Source organism: Stegostoma tigrinum, chromosome 31, assembly GCF_030684315.1.
Source record: "Stegostoma tigrinum isolate sSteTig4 chromosome 31, sSteTig4.hap1, whole genome shotgun sequence".
NCBI classification, from domain to species: Eukaryota; Metazoa; Chordata; class Chondrichthyes; order Orectolobiformes; family Stegostomatidae; genus Stegostoma; species Stegostoma tigrinum.
This window is the reverse complement of record NC_081384.1, coordinates 39,384,717-39,406,048: the sequence shown is the minus strand read 5'-3', so window position 1 is coordinate 39,406,048 and position 21,332 is coordinate 39,384,717.

Sequence of the window (21,332 nt, the reverse complement as noted above, 5' to 3'; positions counted from 1 at the left end):
CAGCTCTGCCAATCATCCAACCCAAACTTTGGGTCCGCTATGTGGATGACACCTTTGTCATCAATAAACAAAACAAATTAGAGGAAACCTTCAAGACCATCAATAATACCCTTTACTGGCATAACATTCACAAAAGAGGAGGAAAACAACAATAAACTGCCATTCCTAGATGTCACAGTAGAGCGAACAGCCAAAGGGGAGCTTCAAAGCAACGTCTACAGGAAAACAACACATACGGACCAAATACTGAACTACAGGAGCAACCATCCCAACACCCACAAACAAAGCTGCATTAGAACATTATTCCAACGAGCCACCAAACCCTGCAGCACAGAGGAACTACGAAGAGCAGAAGAAAATCACCTATACAGCGTATTCAAAAAGAATGGGTACCCTATGAACACAGTCCGCCGATTCCTCAGCAACAAACCCAAACAAACAGACAAAACAGGCTCAGAAACCATAACCACTCTCCCCTACATCAAAGACATTTCAGAAATGACTGCCAGACTACTCGGACCTCTTGGCATCAGGGTAGCCCACAAACCCACCAACACACTAAAACAGCAGCTAATGAACTTAAAAGACCCTATACAGACAACAAACAAAACGAACGTCATCTACAAAATACCTTGCAAGAACTGTGACAAACACTACATTGGACAAACTGGCAGAAAGCTAGCCACCAGGATACATGAACATCAACTAGCCACAAAACAACATGACCCACTATCACTCGTATCCTTACATACAGATGAGGAAGGACACCACTTTGATTGGGACAACACATCCATCCTAGGACAAGCCAAACAGAGACACGCACGAGAATTCCTTGAAGCATGGTATTCCAACCGGAACTCCATCAACAAACACATTGATTTGGAGCCAATCCACCATTTTCTGAGAAAAAGAACAGGAAATGGCATCACCAACGCAGGAAATGACATCACCAACCCAAGGAAACCTAACCAGATAAATAGAAAGCAGGACATAACACCAGCGCTTCGTTGGAGGCTCACTGATGATGTTACCTAGAATGGTGACGAAACGTCTGAAAACTAACCTTCCAGCTCAGCGAGCAATCTTACATCCAGAACCTCAACCTGAGCTACAAATCTTCTCAAAACTCGCATGGTAAATCCACCTTTAACAAATTAAAATGCCAGAAAATGCTTTGCAATCCATTTTTACATTGTGCCAAGCTCTAAGTCGTGTGTAGCCTTATAAATAAAATCCCACACTTTTCATCAGGCTCTCTAAACCCTGCCCCATTTGGGTGAGTTTTCCAATATGCCTTTCACCAATTTTTCTGAGGATCACAAATTATCAGCCAAAAAATCCTTACTCTTTAGCAACTAAATATCCAAGGGTCGTATTTGTTCCATATTCTTTTTGAACAGAAAAATTGTGCCTCACTTAATTGAGTGAGTTTTTTGCAGTGACAAAGAAGATTGTTGAAGGTAGAGCAGTGTATATTGTCGATATGGACTTCAGCAAGGTGTTTGACAAAGTTCCACATGGTAGACTGATTAGCAAGGTTAGGTCACATGGTATTCAGGGAGAGCCAGTCATTTGAATACAAAATTGGTTTGAAGGTAGGAGACAAAGGCTGATGGTAGAGGTAATACAATGTGGAGCTAGAGGAACACAGCAGACCAGGCAGCAACAGAGGAGCAGGAAAGTTTATGTTTTGGGTTGGGACCCTTCTTCAGGGAGGGTGAAGTGTGCTCAGAAATAAACAGAGAGGAGGGGTGAGACTAGGGAAGATAGGTGGGATGGTGATAGGTGAGTGTAGGTGGTGGGGATTGGTCAGTGAGATGGGAGGGGTGGATAGGTGGGAGAGAAGTTGGACAGGTTGTGCCAGATCAAGAAGATCGGGATGAGAGGGAGGATTGGTCATGGGATGAGGCTGGGGGGTGGGAAGATCTTGAAGCTGGTAAAATCCATGTTTAAACCATTGGGCTATAGGCTCCTGAGGTGGAATCTAAAGTGCTGCTCCTCCAGTTTGTACGTGATGTCATGTGACACTGGAGGAGGCCCAGGATGGACAAGTCACGGAGGGGGAGTTGAAATGGTTTGTGACCACAAGGTGTTGTCATTTGTCATGAACAGAGGACAGGTGCTCTACAAAATGGTCTCCGAGCCTCCACGTAGTCTCACTGATGTAGAGGAGGCCACATCAGGAGCAACAGATGCAGTAGACCACATTGACAGATGTACAGGTGAACCCCTGTCTAATGTAGAAGGTTTATTTGGTGCCTTGAATGGAGGTGAGGGAGGAGATATAGGCACAGGTGTAGCCCTTCCTGCATTTGTATGGAAAAGTGCCAGGGGAGGTGGGTTAGTGGAGAGTGTGGAGCGGATGAGGGAGCCATGGAGAGAGTGATCCCTATGAAAGTCAGGTCGGGGACGGAAGTATATCTTTGGTTATGGTGTCGGATTGTAAGTGGTGGAGAATGATACATTGGATACGGAGGTTGATGGGATGATATGTGAGGACAAGGGAATTTCTGTCTTTCTTTTTGTTGGGGTCAGAGGTGCAGGAAACACAAGAGATGCGGTTGAGGGCACTTTCGACCACTAAAAGGGGGAAGTTGTAGTCCTCGAAATAGGAGGACATCTGGGATGTGCTGAAGTCGAACACCCCATTTTGGGAGCAGATGCGGCGGAAGCAGAGAAGTTGGGAATAGGGGATTGTATCCTTGAAGGAAGGTAGGTGGAGGGTTGATTTTAGGACTGGAGGTCTGTGACCAGTGGTGTGCACAGGGATCAGTGCTGGGTCCATTGTTTTTTGTCATTTGTATAAATTATTTGGATTTGAACATGGGAGGATTGATTGGAAAGCTTGCTGATGGCAGCATAATTGGTGGTATAGTGGGCAATGAAGAAGGTTATCTTAGAGTACGATGGGGCCTTGTTCAGATGATCTAATGGGCTGAGGAGTGGCAGAGGGAGTTCAGTTTAGAGCAATATGAAGTGCTATATTTTGGTAAGGCCAATCAGGTCAGGACTTGTAATGGTAGGATCCTTGAGAGTGTTGCCAGACAAAGAGACCTTGGGGTGGAATCACAAGTAGACAGGATAGTGAAGACAGTGTCTGGTATGATTGCCTTTATTGGTTGGTTCACTGTATAGGAGTTGGGATGTCATGTTGCAGCTGTACAGGAAATTGATTAGGATTTTGGAATACTGTATACGATTTTGCTATCTCTGCTATAGGAAAGATGTCGTCAAACTTGAAAATGTGAGGAAAAGTTTTACAAAGATATAGCTGGTTTGAAGGATTTTGTCTGTAGGAAGAGGCTGAATAGGCTGGATCTTTTCTCTCTGGAGCGCGGAGGTTGAGGGGGGGACCTTACAGAGCTTTTTTATAAAATCATGACGGGCCTGGATAGGGTGAACTGCCAAAGTCTTTTTTCCAGGGTATGGGAGCCCAAAAACTAGAGTGCATAGGTTTAAGGTGAGAGATGAAAGATTTAAAAGTGACCTAAGGGGCAACATATGTGAGGAATAAGAGAATGATCAGGGAGAAGGTAGGGCCGATCAGGGATAGCATAGGGAACTTGTGCGTGGAGTCTGAGCAGATAGGGGAAGCCCTAAATGAGTTTTTTGCTTTGGTTTTCACTAAGGAAAGGGACCTTGTTGTGAATGAGAACTTTGAGGAGCGAGAAAACAGGCTTGAACAGATCAAGATTGAGGAAGTTGATGTGCTGGAAATTTTGGCAAACATTAAGATTGATAAGTTCCCAGGGCCAGACCAGATTTATCCTAGGTTGCTCCGGGAAACGAGAAAGGAGGTTGCTAAGCCCCTGGCGAAGATCTTTGCTTCCTCACTCTCCATGGGAGTCGTACCGGAAGATTGGAGGGAGGCAAATGTTGTTCCTCTTTTCAAGAAAGGGAATAGGGAAATTCCTGGAAATTACAGACCAGTCAGTCTTACATCTGTGGTCAGCAAGGTTTTGGAAAGAATTCTGAGGGATAGGATTTATGACTATTTGGAAAAGCATAGTGTGATTAAAGGGAGGCAGCATGGCTTTGTGAGGGGCAGGTCATGCCTTACAAATCTTATTGAGTTCTTTGAGGAGGCCACGGGGCAGGTTGACAAGGGTCGAGCAGGAGATGTGGTGTACATGGACCTCAGCAAGGCATTTGATAAGGTTCCCCACAGCAGGCTTATTCATAAAGTCAGGAGGTATGGGATACAGGGTGATTTGGCTGTCTGGATTCAGAATTGGTTGGCTGACAGGAAGCAGAGAGTGGTTGTAGATGGTAAATATTCTGCCTGGAGGTCAATGCTGAGTGGTGTCCCGCAGGGCTCTGTTCTTGGGCCTCTGCTGTTTGTAGTTTTTATAAATGACTTGGATGAGGAGGTTGAGGGGTGGGTTAGTATGTTTGCTGATGACACAAAGATTGGAGGTGCCGATGATAGTATCGAGGGCTATTGCAGGCTTCAGCAAGACATTGACGGAATGCAGAGCTGGGCTGAGAAATGGCAGATGGAGTTCAACCTAGATAAATGTGAAGTGATGCATTTTGGAAGGTCAGACTAAAAGGCTGAATATAGGATTAAAGGCAGGATTCTCGGCAGTGTGGAGGAACAGCGGGATCTTGGTGTTCAAGTGCATAGCTCCCTCAAAGTTGCCACCAAGGTGGATAAGGTTGTTAAGAAAGCATATGGTGTTTTGGCTTTCATTAACAGGGGGATCGAGTTTAAGAGCCATGAGGTTATGCTGCAGCTCTAAAAAACCCTGGTGAGACCACACTTAGAATATTGTGTCCAGTTCTGGTTGCCCTATTATAGGAAAGATGTGGAGGCTTTGGAGAGGGTGCAAAGGAGGTTTACCAGGATGCTGCCTGGACTGGAGGGCTTGTCTTACGAGGAGAGGTTGACTGAGCTCGGACTTTTTTCTCTGGAAAGGAGGAAGAGAGGTGACCTGATTGAGGTGTACAAGGTAATGAGAGGCATGGATAGAGTCGATAGCCAGAGACTTTTCCCCAGGGCCGGATTGACTGCCACGAGGGGTCATAGTTTTAAGGTGTTAGGAGGAAGGTATAGAGAAGACGTCAGAGGGAGGTTCTTCACCCAGAGAGTTGTGAGCGCATGGAATACTTTGCCAATGGTAGTCGTGGAAGCGGAGTCATTAGTGACATTTAAGCGACTGCTGGACATGCACATGGACAGCAGTGAATTGAGGGGAATGTAGGTTCGGCTATTTTATTTTTGGATTAGGATTATTCCACGGCACAACATCGTTGGCTGAAGGGCCTGTACTGTGCTGTACTTTTCTATGTTCTATAACATGTTCACACAGAGGGTGGTGTGTGTATAGAATGAGCTGCCAGAGGAAGTGGTGGAGGCTGGTACAATTACAGCATTGAAAAGGCATCTGGATTAGTACATGAATAGGAAGGATTTAGGAGGATATGGGCCAAATGCTAGCAAATGAGACTAGGTTAATTTAGGATATCTGGTTGGCATGGATGAGCTGGACTGAAAGGGGTCTGTTTTCATGCTGTACAATTCTATGACTTTATAACAGAAATCTGATTTTTGCAAGCATCCTCCTATCTTAACTATACCTTTGCCCCATAATTCTCAGCAGCGTGACTTTAGGACTTTAAAACAAATAAAATTATTCTCACACAATTATCACACATTCAAAATACAACAATTCACACATTTGTTCCCACACACACACTCTCAAAGGGTGATTGCAGGGAAAAGTAGTAGACTATTAGAAATTATGGTTAATTCAGTATTTTGGTTTATGATTTCTGATCCCACAAGACACGTCGGCTTTTGCATGGTTTTGGGAATTTAGCATTAAAACATTGGTCTTGTAAAATGAAGGGTTATCAGTGTGCTGTGAGCTTACTTGTTGAATTTCTAGAAGATTTGTTCTTAGGTAAACCTCAACTGGAACAGTTTGGGGAAGCCTTCTCTCTGTTCGATCTAACACTTTTCATGAAATTGCTGTTAATTACCTTGGATGACTAGAATACTTGCGGCTGGTTAGATGCTTTTTGATTTAGCTCTATTTACAAAATAATTTTTAGCTAATTTTACAAGTAAACCAACAATATGACTCTCTCATTATGAGACCTTCACAGAGGCCTTTTCCAAACAACTATGTATGTTGATTGCATTTGTTGGTGAACACCTTGAGAGCCAATGTCTTGCAATGATCAATTCTATATATTAACACCCTTTTGGATTCACGTCAGTCTGGAATATTCCTTTTGTTCATTCTTGAGATCCACAACAGAAGTCAAGTGACCCTTGAAATGAAAACTCAAATTGCTGGAGAAACTCAGCAGATGTGGAGACAGAAAGCAGAGTTAACATTTTCAGCCTATTGACCCTCATCCAATGACGCTTGGCTAGCCATTGTTTTCAGCCTTTGTGTACAGTTTGAAAGTAAGTACTGACTGTGGCTTCATAATATACTGGATAATGACACACTTTAAATCATGAATATTTTGCAAAGCCTCACATTTGTAAAAACAAGTGATCCAGGGCAAAGAGATCAGAGTGCATGGGATGATGATCATAAGGTTGGAATGAAATTTATGTTTCCTCCCACAGTACAAAGGTGTGCAAGCTAGGTGGATCGGCCATGCTAAATTGCCCGTAGTGTTCAGAGGTGTGTGGGTTATATGGGGATGGGTCTGGGTGGGATGCTCCAAGGGGCAGTGTGGACTTATTGGGCCTAAAGGCCTGTTTCCACACTGTAGGAAATCTAATTCATAACCATGGTAATAAAATGTGAGGCTGGATGAACACAGCAGGCCAAGCAGCATCTCAGGAGCACAAAAGCTTTTGTGCTCCTGAGATGCTGCTTGGCCTGCTGTGTTCATCCAGCCTCACATTTTATTATCTTGGAATCTCCAGCATCTGCAGTTCCCATTATCTCATAACCATGGTATTCCTCTCCACTCAAAATTTTTCTGATGATGAAGTGTGTCTGAATGCAGCAAGAACTGGACAATATCAAAGCTTGGAATGTTCAAAGATCATTTAAATACTTATATCACATAAGTGTCTGGCCAATGATAATTGTACATTAATTATATTTAATTGTATGCTTGTGATATACAGTAACTGGTTGGCACTGTGACTCAGTGGTTAACACTGCTTTCTCACAGCATCAGGGGCCCGGGCTCAATCGCACCCTCAGGTGACCGTTTGTGTGGAGTTTGCACATTCTTCCTGCATCTGAGTGGGTTTCCTCTGGTTTCCTCCTACAGTCCAAAGATGTGCAGGCCAGGTGGATTGGCCATGCTAAATTGCCCATAGTGTGCAGGGATGTGTGGATTATAGGGGGATGGGTTGGGTTAGGATCCTGTGAGGTTTAGTGTGGACTTGTTGGGCCAAAGGCCCTGTTTCCACACTGTAGGCATTCTATGATCAACTGAACCCTATAAATTGACACATTAGAACTGTGATTGTTGGATTAGCAGGTATATACTTGTAGAGTATGTATAAATTCAACACTACGTAAAGATTGTTTCCAGTTCTATCCATCATCCATTGGCTGGAATAGAACATTAATAACTATTTTGAACTGTGAGTATCCTTACCTCAGTAAGCACTGCTTTAGATTAGATTAGATTATATTCCCTACAGTGTGGAAACAGGCCCTTTGGCCCAACAAGTCCACACCACCCCTTGAAGCATCCCACCCAGACCCATTCCCCTATAACCCACATGTCCTGAACACCACGGGCAATTTAGCATGGCCAATCCACCTAGCCTGCACATCTTTGAACTGTGGGAGGAAACCGGAGCACCCGGACGAAACCCACACAGATGCGGGGAGAATGTGCAAACTCCACACAGTTACCCGAGGCTGGAGTTGAACCCGGGTCCCTAGTGCTGTGAGGCTGCAGTGATAACCACTAAGCCACCATGCTGCCCAAATGATGGCTTGTAATATTGTTGCAGTGCATCTTGTGGATGGTGTAAACAGTTGTCACTGTGGAGGAGGTGAATGTTTAAGATGCCGGTTGGGGTACTAAATAGCAGGCTGCTTTGTCCTGGATGGTGTTGACATTCTTGAGTGTTGTTTGATCTGCACCCATCAGAGGCAAATGGAGAGTATGCCACTGCACTCACAACTTGTTCCTTGTTCCTTGTGAACAAGCTTTGGGAATCAGGAGGTGAGCTATTCACCACAAAATTCCTAGCCTCTTGTAAAAACCAGAAGAACTGCAGATGCTGTATATCAGGAACAAAAACAAAGTTGCTGGAAAAGCTCAGCAGGTCTGGCAGCATCTATGGAGGAGAAAACAGTTAATGTTTCAGGCCCAGTGACCCTCAGAACTGATGGTGGCTGGTATTGTTCACTCCCTACCCCACCCACCTCCCTATTTTCTGCATATAAACTGATGTTTTCCCATCCACCATCAGTTCTGAGGAAGGCTCACTGGACCCGAAGCATTAACTCTGTTTTCTCCTCCACAGATGCTTCCAGACCTGCTGAGCTTTTCCAGCAACTTTGTTTTTGTTCCTAGCGTCTTGTAGCCTCTGTATTGATGTGGCTGGTCCAATTCAGTTTCCAGTCAATAGTAAACATCAAAAACAAGAGACAATCTTGCCATCTTCTCTAAACATCTAGCAGGATCAGCATCATTGAGCTTCCAGGTCACAACAGCCTGGAGAATACATTGTGATGGGGTATATAAGGATAAAGAGGGGCTGATTGGTAGGGGTTTTGAAGAAATATCGGATGATATTGATGTTAGACAGACTTTTCCACTCCTAGTATTCCAATTTTCTTTAAGTTCTTTGCCCACACATGTCTGAATGTGTAGAACACTACGGAGTGCTAATTTTCAGACAGAAGTGTTTCTAAAATGGTACTTCCAGTGTGCTATTTTCTAGAGTTAGAATCCTACAGCATCGAAACAGGCTCTTTGGTCCAAACTGGTCTATGCCAACCAAAATGTCATCCACACTAACTCCATTTCCCTGCACTTGGTCCATATTCTTCTAAACCTGTCCTAACAATGCCTTTGCCCAAGTACCTTTTAAATGTTGTTAATGTACCTGCCTCAATCACTTCCACTGGCATCTGTGAAATCTATTTTGCTAACGCAGCCTATTTTCAGCAAAAAGCAAAATGTACGAAATGTTTTATTGGTGTCACAAAATAACTCTTTTCAATATCTGCGTGACACACATTGATGATTTTCCATGGAGAGGTATTATAGAGTTTGATAAACATTTTGTTCACAGCAAATCACAGATAAGAGGAGAGATGAAATGAACTATTTTTGGTTCATCTGTCAGTAACAGAAATGATTATTCATTTGTTTTCCTTTTTATTTCTTTCTCCTTTGAAACAGACCCTGGTTGACACTGTCATAAATCATGGTCTCGTTAAGAATGAGCCAGGTCATTACATTTTTTATAGTTCCAATTCTACATGTTGAAAAATGTTAGTACAATCCTCTGGAGGTGGTGATGCTTGAACTTGGGCCTCCCAGCTCAGATGTAAGGACACTACCACAGTGCTACAAGAACCCAGAAAAAGGGCTACCTTATTTACTTTTTACCAAACTGTTCGAATATGTTGTTGCACACTTCTGGAGTAGGTAGGAGTTGAACTCAAGCCTCCTGGTTCAGAGATAGGTGCACTACCACTACACCACAAGATGTCCAAGAATGAACGAGGTCATGCCAGGTTGTGTGGCGGCAATGGCATTATCACTAGACTGTTGATCCAGAGGCCCAGGTAATGGTCAGGGGATCTGGGTTCGAATCCCGCCACAGCAGTTGGTGGAATTTGAATTCAATAAATATTTGCAATTAAGGGTCTAACAATGACCATGAACCCACTGCAGGTTGTCAGGAAAAAAAAAACAATCTGGTTCACTAATGTCTTTTAGGGAAGGAAACTGCCATCCTTACCTGGTCTGGCTACGTGTGATTCCAGACCCACAGCAATATGGTTGATTCATAACTGCCCTCTGGGCAATTAGGGATGGGCAATAAATGCTGCCTAGCCAGTGATGCCCTCATCCTTTGATTGAATAAAAGAATATAGATGCACTTGAAATAATAGACATCAATTGATGCTCATATAATCTTAGATTTCATGTCTGGTTTTCTTGTGGCATGGTGGTGATGTCTCTACTTCTGAGCTAGGAGGCCTGAGTTCAAGTCCCCCCTGCTCAAGAGCTGTGTTAACTCTGTCCTGACTGAGTTGATTAAAAATACCATAAAGAAGATCCAGGGATGAATCAGTAGAACTGCCTGTCCCAGACTGGGTCTAGCCTATGTATGGATCCCTCTTGCAGTGCAATGGTAGTATCTCCCACCCCTGAACCAGGAGTCCTAGGTTCACATTTCAACTTGTCCAGGTATGCAGTAAGCTGTTTGAACTGTTTAATTAGAAAAATATGTTCAATTTTTAAAAAAAACGTCTGCGTTTCCCCAGTAAGGAGAGTAGGTTGAGAAGGGGAAAAGCAGACTGGAGTTTGTATTGAACAATGAAATGCAAATAAACAGTTGGTGAAAACAGTTTGATCCTCATTCTAGCTTTGCTACATCGATGACTAACAATTTAGCTGTGATGTATTGCCCCCACCAACAAACCTGCACTCCCTACTCCCCACTACCGCATCTTCAAAATTCTTTATTTGTAAAGTCTATTTTTTAAATGACCCCAACAAAAATCTTAAAGGTTCAAACAAAAAGAATGATTTCTTTCAAACAATCCAGGGGAGAATTTCCAGCATATAAACACACAGAGGTATACGATGAGGAAAGAAAATAGTTACAATTATAAATAGCGTTTTTCAAAAGGGCATTAATTCGTGTGAATCAGAGCCTTGTAAGTTAACATCAGTGAAAGTTCTCACAGTTGACTGTTGTGACAGAATACTTCCCGGGTTGGCGCTTGGATGTGGTTGAAGATGCAGCAGTATGATACTTGTCTAGACTAATGGTAAGCTCTGAGTCAAACCTTGTTTGTTGGTTACTGTATCGATGTAGAAAGCAGATCAGGGAGAGAAAGCTAATGCTATATACCTAAAGCTAATCAAAAAAACCAGCAGTTTCAGTCCATGACTGGGATTTTTGGATATGACAGATCAGTTAATGAGATGGTTTTGATGCATCTGACAAATCATTGCGTGTTGTGGGAGATAACTGTGGGGCTGTTGGCAACATATCAGGCAAAATAAATTTCAATCGCCACCCCCACCCTCTCACCCTGAACCTTGTTCAGAACTGGCTGAGATTTACATCTTTTCTGCTGTTCTTTTGTATTGGTTTCAGTGTTTAATATATATATGATATGTCCAACCAGCAATGCCCACAACCCACAAATGAGTTAAAAGAAAACTTTCACCCTAACTGCAATCATAGTTTAAATTCAATCTCATTCTCCCCTTTGCCAGTGACAATAATGTGTTGGTTCTGGACAGTGCAATATATCTGCAAATCAAGTGTATTACTTCACTATTAACCTCTTTGCTCCTACTCCATGGCTGCAGGCTCCTGTCTTCAGCCCATCTTAGCCCACGGTATGCATCTTATTTTGGAATGAAGTAAACTTATTACTTAATTTTGCCCATGTGTGCTCGCTTGTACCCTCTCCTACCCAATAAAAGTCAGAAAGTATTTGTGTTTTTAAGTTTAAGATGACTAGAAAAATGATTATATGATTTTGGATAATATTCTTTGTAAGGCTGAAAGTACCCCATGCATCCCAATGAAGACCCAAATTGAACATTAGTTTTACAGGAGGTGTTAATTCATTAGCTTCAATTAATCTTTGTATTAGTTTGTTCACTTGGCTCAGTAAGGAACACCGCTGGGTCAGTGCAGGCGTAATTAATGCAAGGACCAAGTATTCATTTTTCAACTTTCTGCTGGCAGATGCAAGTGGTTCAGGCTCCAAGGAGCCACAGAGCAATATTTCTGCCTCAGAACTCAGCTGCCCTGCCAAATCTTTATCAAACTACTTTGAAACCTGGCACAGCAGTTTGGATATGTCTGCAAATATATCTACAGTAGAGAGGTCAAGCTAAACAGAAGCAGCAAAATTACCTCCCCATTCCTCGGTGTAGTAATTTCACTTTGCAACGCAGCTTCTGCCAACGGGAATTGATCCAAGCTGCCAGCTCACAGCTGCTAAATATTTACTGTCTGTGCTTGGAATCTGATATAGCCCACTCTGACAGGACAAGTAAAGCTAGTGAATAACAGAGTAGACAGGCTCATTTAGCAAGACAAGGCCTAATTCACACTGAAGTTTGAGATGTGCCACTTGCTGATACTTTACATGGCAATTACTGAAAGTTCAGTGAATAGAACAGGCAGCTGTTTGCCAGTTGCAGAGCAGTTAAGGAGCTCTGCTGGTAATTTCCTAAATGTTTAATCAGAGCCTTAAACTGCCAGAAATGTTACTGTTTATAATCTAAACTTTCATGTAACTGAAGAAACAAGGTATATTTTAATGATGAGATAATGGGAACTGCAGATGCTGGAGAATTCCAGGATAATAAAATGTGAGGCTGGATGAACACAGCAGGCCAAGCAGCATCTCAGGAGCACAAAAGCTGACGTTTCGGGCCTAGACCCTTCTCTCTGATGAAGGGTCTAGCCACGAAACGTCAGCTTTTGTGCTCCTGAGATGCTGCTTGTCCTGCTGTGTTCATCCAGCCTCACATTTTATTATCTATATTTTAATGATGTCTAGTGTGATCTGCTTCCTACAATAAAGTTTGTGTTTGTTGCAGGGGAAATCAAGATGTTAGACCCCAAGGCACAGTTTTTTCAAGCATATGTGAAAAGATGGAGAAATTGGGATGTAAACAGAAAGTTGACACATGCAACTAGGTACAGGAAATAAAATATTGGTACAGCTAGCGACACCCACATCAACCTCTCCAGCCCTGTTTTTTTTAAAATCGAAATAAAGAAGCTCTGCTTTTCTGATAGGAGATTCCGTTTAGGTCTTCCTCAGAAATGCAGATGTGTATTTCTATTCTGACAGTTCTTCTTGTAGCACAGAATGGTCAGAGTAATGCAAACCGGTCTCCCTTTTCACAGCCATCAGTTGCTATGTTCTAAAACTGTAAAATCTTGACAGCCACTTTGAACTAGTTTAGAAATATTAGCACTGCATATTAACTGGATTTGGGGGTGTTAGCACAATGTGTTACTTGGACTCACAAGTGTTAGTACAGTGTCTTATCTGACCAAACATAGGCCAATGTTCCAGAAATTGGGAAGATTACCTTTTCATTGTTTCTAGCTAGTAAATATGCAGAGAATGACAAAAAAAAACTTTGCATCTGGTTCCCAACTAGTTTGTAACTGGCCACATTGTATGTCTGAGATAAAACAGGAGCTGTGAAATATGTTATTTAAAACTACTTAGAATGGTCAGTGTAAGATAAATCAGGCCCCCTTTTTACATCAAGCAGCTGCTGTATTCTCAAACTAGGAAGTCTTGACAGCCACGTTGAACTGTATTTAGGAATGTTAGCACTGCGTATTAACTGGATTTGGGGTGTTAGCACAGTGTGTTACTTGGACTCACAATTGTTATTACAGTTCTGAGAAGGATCACTAGACTTCAAACATTAACACTGATTCTTTTTCTTCACAGATGCTGCCAGACCTGCTGAGTATTTCCGGCAACTTCTCTTTTTGTACGTAGAAAGGGGTATTAGTATATAGCATCTTTCATGGAATGAAATGTCTTGATGTGGTTCACAAGTTTAAAAAATGTGATTTATTACAGATGGCCAAAAAACCTGGTCAAGTATAGGCTATTAAGAGCTTCTCACAGGAATTTATTTTTTCATGGGATATGGGCATCAATGGATGGTCCAGTATTTAATGTTGTTTCCTAATTGCCTTTGGAGATGGTGGTAAGCTGCTTTTAGAACTGCAACTTTCCATGAGGAGCAGGGAAACCCACAATGCTCTTTGGGATAGGGTCCTAAGACTTTGACTCAGCGTAATTGAAGGAATGGCAATTATATTTCCATGTCAGAATGGTGAGTGGTTTGGACAGGAACTGTCAGGTGGTGATGATCTCACGTATCTGTTTCTCTTGTCCTTCTAGAAGTTAGTGGTAGTTTGCTTGGAGGATGCTGTTAAAGAAGCCTGGTAAGTTGCTGCAGTGCATCTTATGAATGGTAGACACTACTGCTGTTGTGCATCAGTGGTGCAGACTGTGAATGGGTAAAGTGATGGATTTGGTGCCAGTCAAGGGGCCAGCTTTGCCCTGGATGGTGTTGACCTACTTGAGTGTTATTGGAGTTGCAATCATCCAGGCAAGAGTGGAATATTCCAAACCACTCCTGGCTCATGCATTGTAGATTATGGACAGGTTCTGTGGGAGACAGGAGATGAGTTGCTTGTTGCAGTATTGCTACCCTCTGACATGCTTGTGTAGCCACTGTATTTATATGGCTGGTCCAGTTTAGTTTCTGATCAGTGTTAACCACAGGATGTTAATAGTAGGACATCAATGATGGTAACGCCATTGAATGTCAAAGGCATGCAATTAAGGAGAGAGGGGTAAAGTTCAAAGATGTTGTCAGGGGCAAGTTTGTTTGCACAGAGGGTGGTAGAAATCTGGAACACGCTGCCAGGGATAGTGGTGGAGGAAAATATGACAGAGGCATTTAAGGGACTTTTAGATAAGCACATGAATAAGCAAGGAATGGTGGGATATGGACCAAGGCCAGGCAAAGGGATTAATTTAATTTGGAATCATGTTCACCACAACATCGTGGGCCTAAGGGCCTGTTCCTGTGTTGTACTGTTCTATGTTGTCCGTGTGAAGATTCGATTCTGTCTTATTGAAGATGATTTTGTCTGACAATTATACAGTGAAACAATTATTTATCACTTAATAACTCAGGCCTGGATATTGTCCAGATCTTGCAGTAATTGGACATAGATTCCTTCATCATCTGAGGAGTCATGAATGATGTTCAACATTGTGCAAATATCAGTGAACATTCTCACTTCTGACTTTATGTGAAAAAGTCATTCTTAAGATAGCTGAAGGTGGTTGGGCACTGTGCTAAGACACATTGGTAGTAATGTCCTGAGGCTACGACGATAGACCTCCATCAATCACAACCATTTTCCATTGTGTTAGGTATGACTCCAACCAGTGGATAATTTTCCCTCTGATTTCATTTGACAGTAATTTTGCTTGTGCTTCTTGATGCTTACCTTGATGTCAAGGGTGGTTAATCCCGTGTCACCTCTGGAATTAAGTTTTGTCCATATTTTCACCAAATCTGTACAGAAGTCAGGAGCTGAGTGGTCCTGGTGAAACCCAACCAGTAAGCAGATTTTTTTCTAAGTAATTGCCGCTTGATAGCACTGTTGGTAATATTTTCATCACTTTGCTGATGGTTAAGAATAGAAAGTTGGGGTTGACGTTCAACAGATTAGATTTCAACTGTATTTTTTGTGTCAAGAACACACCTAGGATTTGCTGATTTGGAAGTTAGAGAATGTGCCCTACAGTAGAGTGCTGGGAGTTAATGACAATGTAGGAGAAAGGGAAAGAGATATTCCTTCTTTTTTGATTTTGGTTCTTTTTGCTTTTTCAGCATCCAGGAATTGATTCTCATTCTGCTATGGGAGAAGCTATTATTGAGTGATTATTTGATAAGTGACTAAGGGTTGTTTTATTCCTGCATTTAAAAATAAAGCAACTAGTGTTAAGGTAAGTAAAAGCATAAATTTATTTATCATTGAATAAAATAATTAAGTACTTACCAGAAGACAGGAACGATAATGTATGACAGTTGCAGCATGTGGAAATTTCTACATGTCAGTATGATATAGAGTGAGCATGTCTCTGGTTAATAGTTGAAGTTGAAGCAGCTTCAGTTCAGAGCTCATGAGCAGGTCGCAGAATACAGACACTGTAAAATGGGAGCAGGAATCTTTCTTGGATTATTTGTAGCTGCAGTAGTCACACCTCTTAGATAGAGCTTTCTGATTTGGTAAGAGTTTGGCAACAGGAAAATGTGACTGAACCAACTAAGGGAATAGAGTGTTGAACACAACACCCTTGGTCTTTGCAATGATCCAACTGGTTTGAGGTTTATTCAACTTTTCTGAATGAGACTATGGGTTAAAGATAGATTAATTGGATGTGGCAGAGAGGTACAAGAATAAATTTACGTTGGGGGAGAGAAATGAGTGCAGTGAAAGCAAAATTGTGTCTGACTAATTTGTTAGAAATTTTTGAGGCAGTCTCAACCAGAATGGATAGAGGGGAGCCAGGAGATGTGTTGTCTTTGGACTTCCAGAAGACATTTGACAAGGTATCTCACAAAATGTTAAGTCATAAGAGCCCTTGGAGGTAGTATATTGGCATGGATGGAGACTTGGTGAATGGGCAGGGAACAGTGGGAGGGGTAAGGTGTTCTTTTCAGGTTGGCGACCTGCAACCAGTGGAGTTCCAAAGTAATCAGGGCCAGAACTGCAATTACTTACAAGAAAGATTTTGACTTTGACTTGGGATGCGAATGTACTGTAAACCAATTTTGCAGATGACACAAAAATAGTTGCGAGAAGACTGCAAACAATTTAGAGAGATATTGATAGGTTAAGTAAGTGGGCAAGATGTTGGTAAATGGAGTATAATGTGTGAAAATGTGGAGTTCTTCATTTTGATGAGAGAACAAACACAGTATTTTTAAAAGGACAAAAACAGCAGAAAACTGAGACACAAAGTGTGTTGGGAATGCTTGTACATGAAACACAGAAAGCTAGTCCACAGGATCAGCAGGGGTAATCAGGAAGGCTAATGGAATGTTGGCCCTTATTTCAAGGGAGTTGGAGAATAAGAGTAAGGAAGTCTTACTACTACAACTGGACAAGGTATTGGTGAGACCACATAAGGAGTACTGTGGGCTGTTTTGGTTTCGTTATATAAGGAAAGATGTTGTTTTGTTGGAGGAAGTTCAATAAAGATTCACTAGGACGATCCCTGGTATGGAGGGATTGTCTAATGAGCAAAGATTAAACAGATTTGCACTCTATTCACTGGAGTTTAGGAGAATGAGTGGTGATCTTCTTGAAACATCTAGGATTCTGAAGGGATTTGTCGGGGTAAGTACTGAGTGGATTGTACCCCTCACAGGACAGTCTAGGACCAGAGGGTGAAGTCTCAGAATTTAGGGGCACCAATTTAAGACTGAGATAAGGAGGAATTTCTTTGAGTGGGTTATGAATCATTGGAACTCCTTGCCACAGAGAGCTGTGGGAACAGAGATATAGTGTGTATCTAAGGCTGAAATAGATAGATGCTTAATCAGTGAGGAATTGAGGGTTATGGGGAAATTACAGGAAAATGGACACGAGGAATGTGGGATCAGCCATGAATGGCACAGCAGGCTCAAGTACTGAATGGCCTACTCCTGTTCCTATTTCTTATGGTCTTATAACAGAGGACAGGATAGTTTTCTGCAGCATATGAGCATATGGTGAGAGTCCAATTGGTTGTGTTGACTGGCTACTGCTAAGGTGTGGGACATCTGCTCACACTGGAGTGCACTTTGCCGTGGGAGGGGAAGATCCATTGTTATTGTCGATGGAGGTACTCAAACGGAGTCATTGAGTCCTACAGCACAGAGACAGGCCCTTTGGCCCAAATAGTCCATGCCAACAAAAATGTCCATCCACGCCAACTCCAATTCTCAGCACTTAGCCCATATCCTTCTAAACTTTTCCTACCCATGTATTCATCCAAATGCCTTTTAAATGTTGTTAATGTACCTGCCTCAACCACTTCCGTTGGCAGCTCACTCCATATGCGTACCCTCTGTGTAAAACCAGTTGTCTCATACATTCCCATGTATTCTTTAAAAACCAAAACAACTGCGGATACTGTAAATCAGGAACAAAAACAAAGCTGCTGGAAAAGCTCAGCAGGTCTGGCAGCATCTGTGCAGGAGAAAATAGAGTTAACATTTCGGGTCCGGTGACCCTTCCTCAGATCTGATGATGATGTTTTCCCACCAATCATCAGTTCTGAGGAAGGGTCACCAGACCTGTAACATTAACGCTGTTTTGTCTCTTATATTCTTTCCCCTCTTAACTTAAACTGATGCCCTCTAGTCCTCAATTCTCCAATGCTGGGAAAAAGACTACGTGTATTGACCCTATCCATGCCTCTCATGGGCTTACACACTTCTATAAGATCCCCCCTTGATCTCCTGCATGCTAAAGAAAAAAATCCTAGCTTGTCCAACCTCTGTCTATAACTCAGTCCGTTGAGTCCTTGAAGCATCCTTTCAAATTTCTTCTGCACTCTTTTCAGCTTTCTAACATCCTTCCTATAGCAAGATGACTAAAACTGAATACAACATTCCAAGTGCGACCTCACCAACATCCTGTACAACTGCAAAATATCTTCTCAATTACTATACTCAGTGCTGTGACTAATGAAGGTCAGTGTGCCAAAAGCCTTCTTCACTGCCCTGTCTACCTGTGACTCCACTTTTAGAGCACGGTGCACCTGCACTCCAAGATCCCTCTGTTCCACAACACTCCTAAAGGCTGTGCTATTCACCGTGAAACTCTTACCTTGATTTGATTTTCCAAAATGCAACACCTCATGCTTATCAATTTTAAATACCATTTGCCATTTCTCCGCCTACTTTCCCAGCTAGTAAAGATTCTGCGGCAATTTCTGATAACCTATGACACCATTTATTTTAGTGTCATCCACAAACTTACTAATCAGGACTTGTACATTTCTCATCCAAATCATTGATATAGATAACAAACAGCAATGGGCCCAGCACCAACCCTTGAGGCATACCACTAATCACAGGTCTCTAGCCTGAAAAGCATCCTTCCAGGATTGACTTCCTACCATCAAGCCAATTTGCCAGCTGTCCCTGGATTCCATGCAATTTAACTTTCCAGAGCAGCTTACCATGCAGAGCCTTATCAAAGGCCTTACTGAACTCCATTGAGATTGTGTCTACAACCCTGCCTCATCAACCTTCCTGGTCACTTCATCAAAGAACTCTAACAAATTTGTGAGACATGATCTCCCATGCACGAAGCCACACTGACTACTTTCAATCAAACCCTGCCCTTCTAAATGCATATATATCTTATCCCACAGAATCTTCTCAAGCAACTTACCTACCACAGATATCAGGCTTACTGATCTATAATTCCCAGCTTTTTCTATGCAGCCATTCTTGAATATGGGCACAACATTCACTACCCTCCAGTGTTCCGGGACCTCACCTGTCGTTAACGAAGATGCAAATATATCAGCCAGTCTCTAGTCTCTTGCAGGGTTCTTGGATATATCTGATCAGGACCAGGAGTTTTATTCACCTTGATACATTCTTCCATACTTCCGACACCTCCTCTATGGTCTTATAATAGAGGATGGGATAGTCAGAGGGGTTGACACTGTTTTCTGCAGCATAGAGTGAGAGTCCGGATGGTTGTGTTGACTGGCCACTGCTAAGGTGTGGGACATGTGCTCACATTGGAGTGCAACATGGAATTCTGTATTTTTGAATGAAGCTATTGGTTAAAAAACTATAGCAAGATCTTAAAGAAGTTCAAGGTAATCAGGCAGAGTTAACATGGTTTTCTGAAAGAGATATCATGTTTAGCTATCTTGTTGGAGTTCTTTAAAGCTCTTTAATTAAAAGTCGATAATATACTCCCAGCCATATGGCTCACCCCTACTGTGGTCGAAGCCTTCCTGCCAGGATGCGATTCACTATTCCCAATTCCTCCACCTCCACCATATCGGCTACTAAGATGAGGCGTTCTACTCCCAGACATCCAAGATGTCCTTGTTTTTAAAGGACCACAATTTCCCCGCTACAGTGGTCGAAAATGCCCTTGACCGCATCTCTTGCATTCCCACACCTCAGCCCTAACATCCCCCCGCCTGCAATAAAAACAAAGACAGAATTCCCCTCATCCTCACGTATCACCCTATTAACCTTCGGATTCAATGCATCATTCTCCGCCACTTCCACCACCCGCAATCTGACCCCACTACCAAGGATATATTTCCCTCCCCACCCTTACCTGCCTTCCGGAGGGGCTGCTCTCTCCATGTCTCCCTCGTCCACTCCACACTCCCCATCAACCCCACCACACCCAGCACTTTTCCCTGCAACCGCAAGAGGTGCTACACCTGTCCCACACCTCTCCCCTCACCTCCATCCCAGGCCCCAAGAAAAGCTTCCACATTAAACAGATGTTCACCTGCACATTCACTATTGAGGCCTATTGTGTCCGCTGTTCCTGATGTGACCTCCTCTGCATCGGGGAGACCAAGTGAAGGCTTGGAGTTCGCTTTGTGGAACACCTATGCTCAGTTCATGACAAATGACTGCAGCTTCCAGTCACAAACCAATTCAACTCCCCCTCCCACTCCCTGGAAGACATGTCTTTCATGGGCCTCCTCCAGTGTCACAATGATGCCTCCTGAAAACTGGAGGAACGGCACTTCATATTCTGCTTTGGAACCCTGCAACCCAATGGTATCAATGTGGACTTTATGAGCTTCAAAATCTCTCCACCCCGATCTCATCCCAAGACCAGCACCATTCCCCCCCCCCACCCCATTCCTGCCTCCTTGACCTGTCTGTCTTCTCTCCTACCCTTCTGCTCCTCCCACCTCACTGACCAACCCCCCATCTCCACTTCCTACCTACACTCACCTCTACTAGCTTCATCTCCACCTCCTTTATCTGTCCGCCTTCTCAAAGAACAAGGAACAAAGAAAATTACAGCACAGGAACAAGCCCTTTGGCCCTCCAAGCCTGCGCCAATTGAAATCTTCTGTCTAAACCTGTCATCTATTTTCCAAGGGTCTGTATCCCTTTGCTCCCTGCCCATCCATGTACCTGTCCAGATACATCTTAAAAGATACCATCGTGTCTGTGTCTGCCACCTACACTGGCAATGCGTTCCAGGCACCTGCCACCCTCTGCCTAAAGAACTTTCCATGTCTATCTCCCATAAACTTTTCTCCTCTCGCTTTGAACTCAGGACCCCTAGCAATTGAGTCCCCCACTCTGGGGGAGGGGGGGGGGCGTGGAAAAGCATCTTGCTATCCACCTTGCCTGTACCCCTCATGATTTTGTAGACCTCAATCAGGCCACCCCTCCATCTCTGTCTTTCTAATGAAAATAATCCTAACCTCATCAACCTTTCTTTATAGCTAGCACCCTCCATACTAGGCAACATCCTGGTGAACCTCATCCAAATCCTTTTGGTAATGTGGTGACCAGAGCTGTACGCAGTACTCTAAATGTGGCCAAACGAAAGTCTTATATAACTG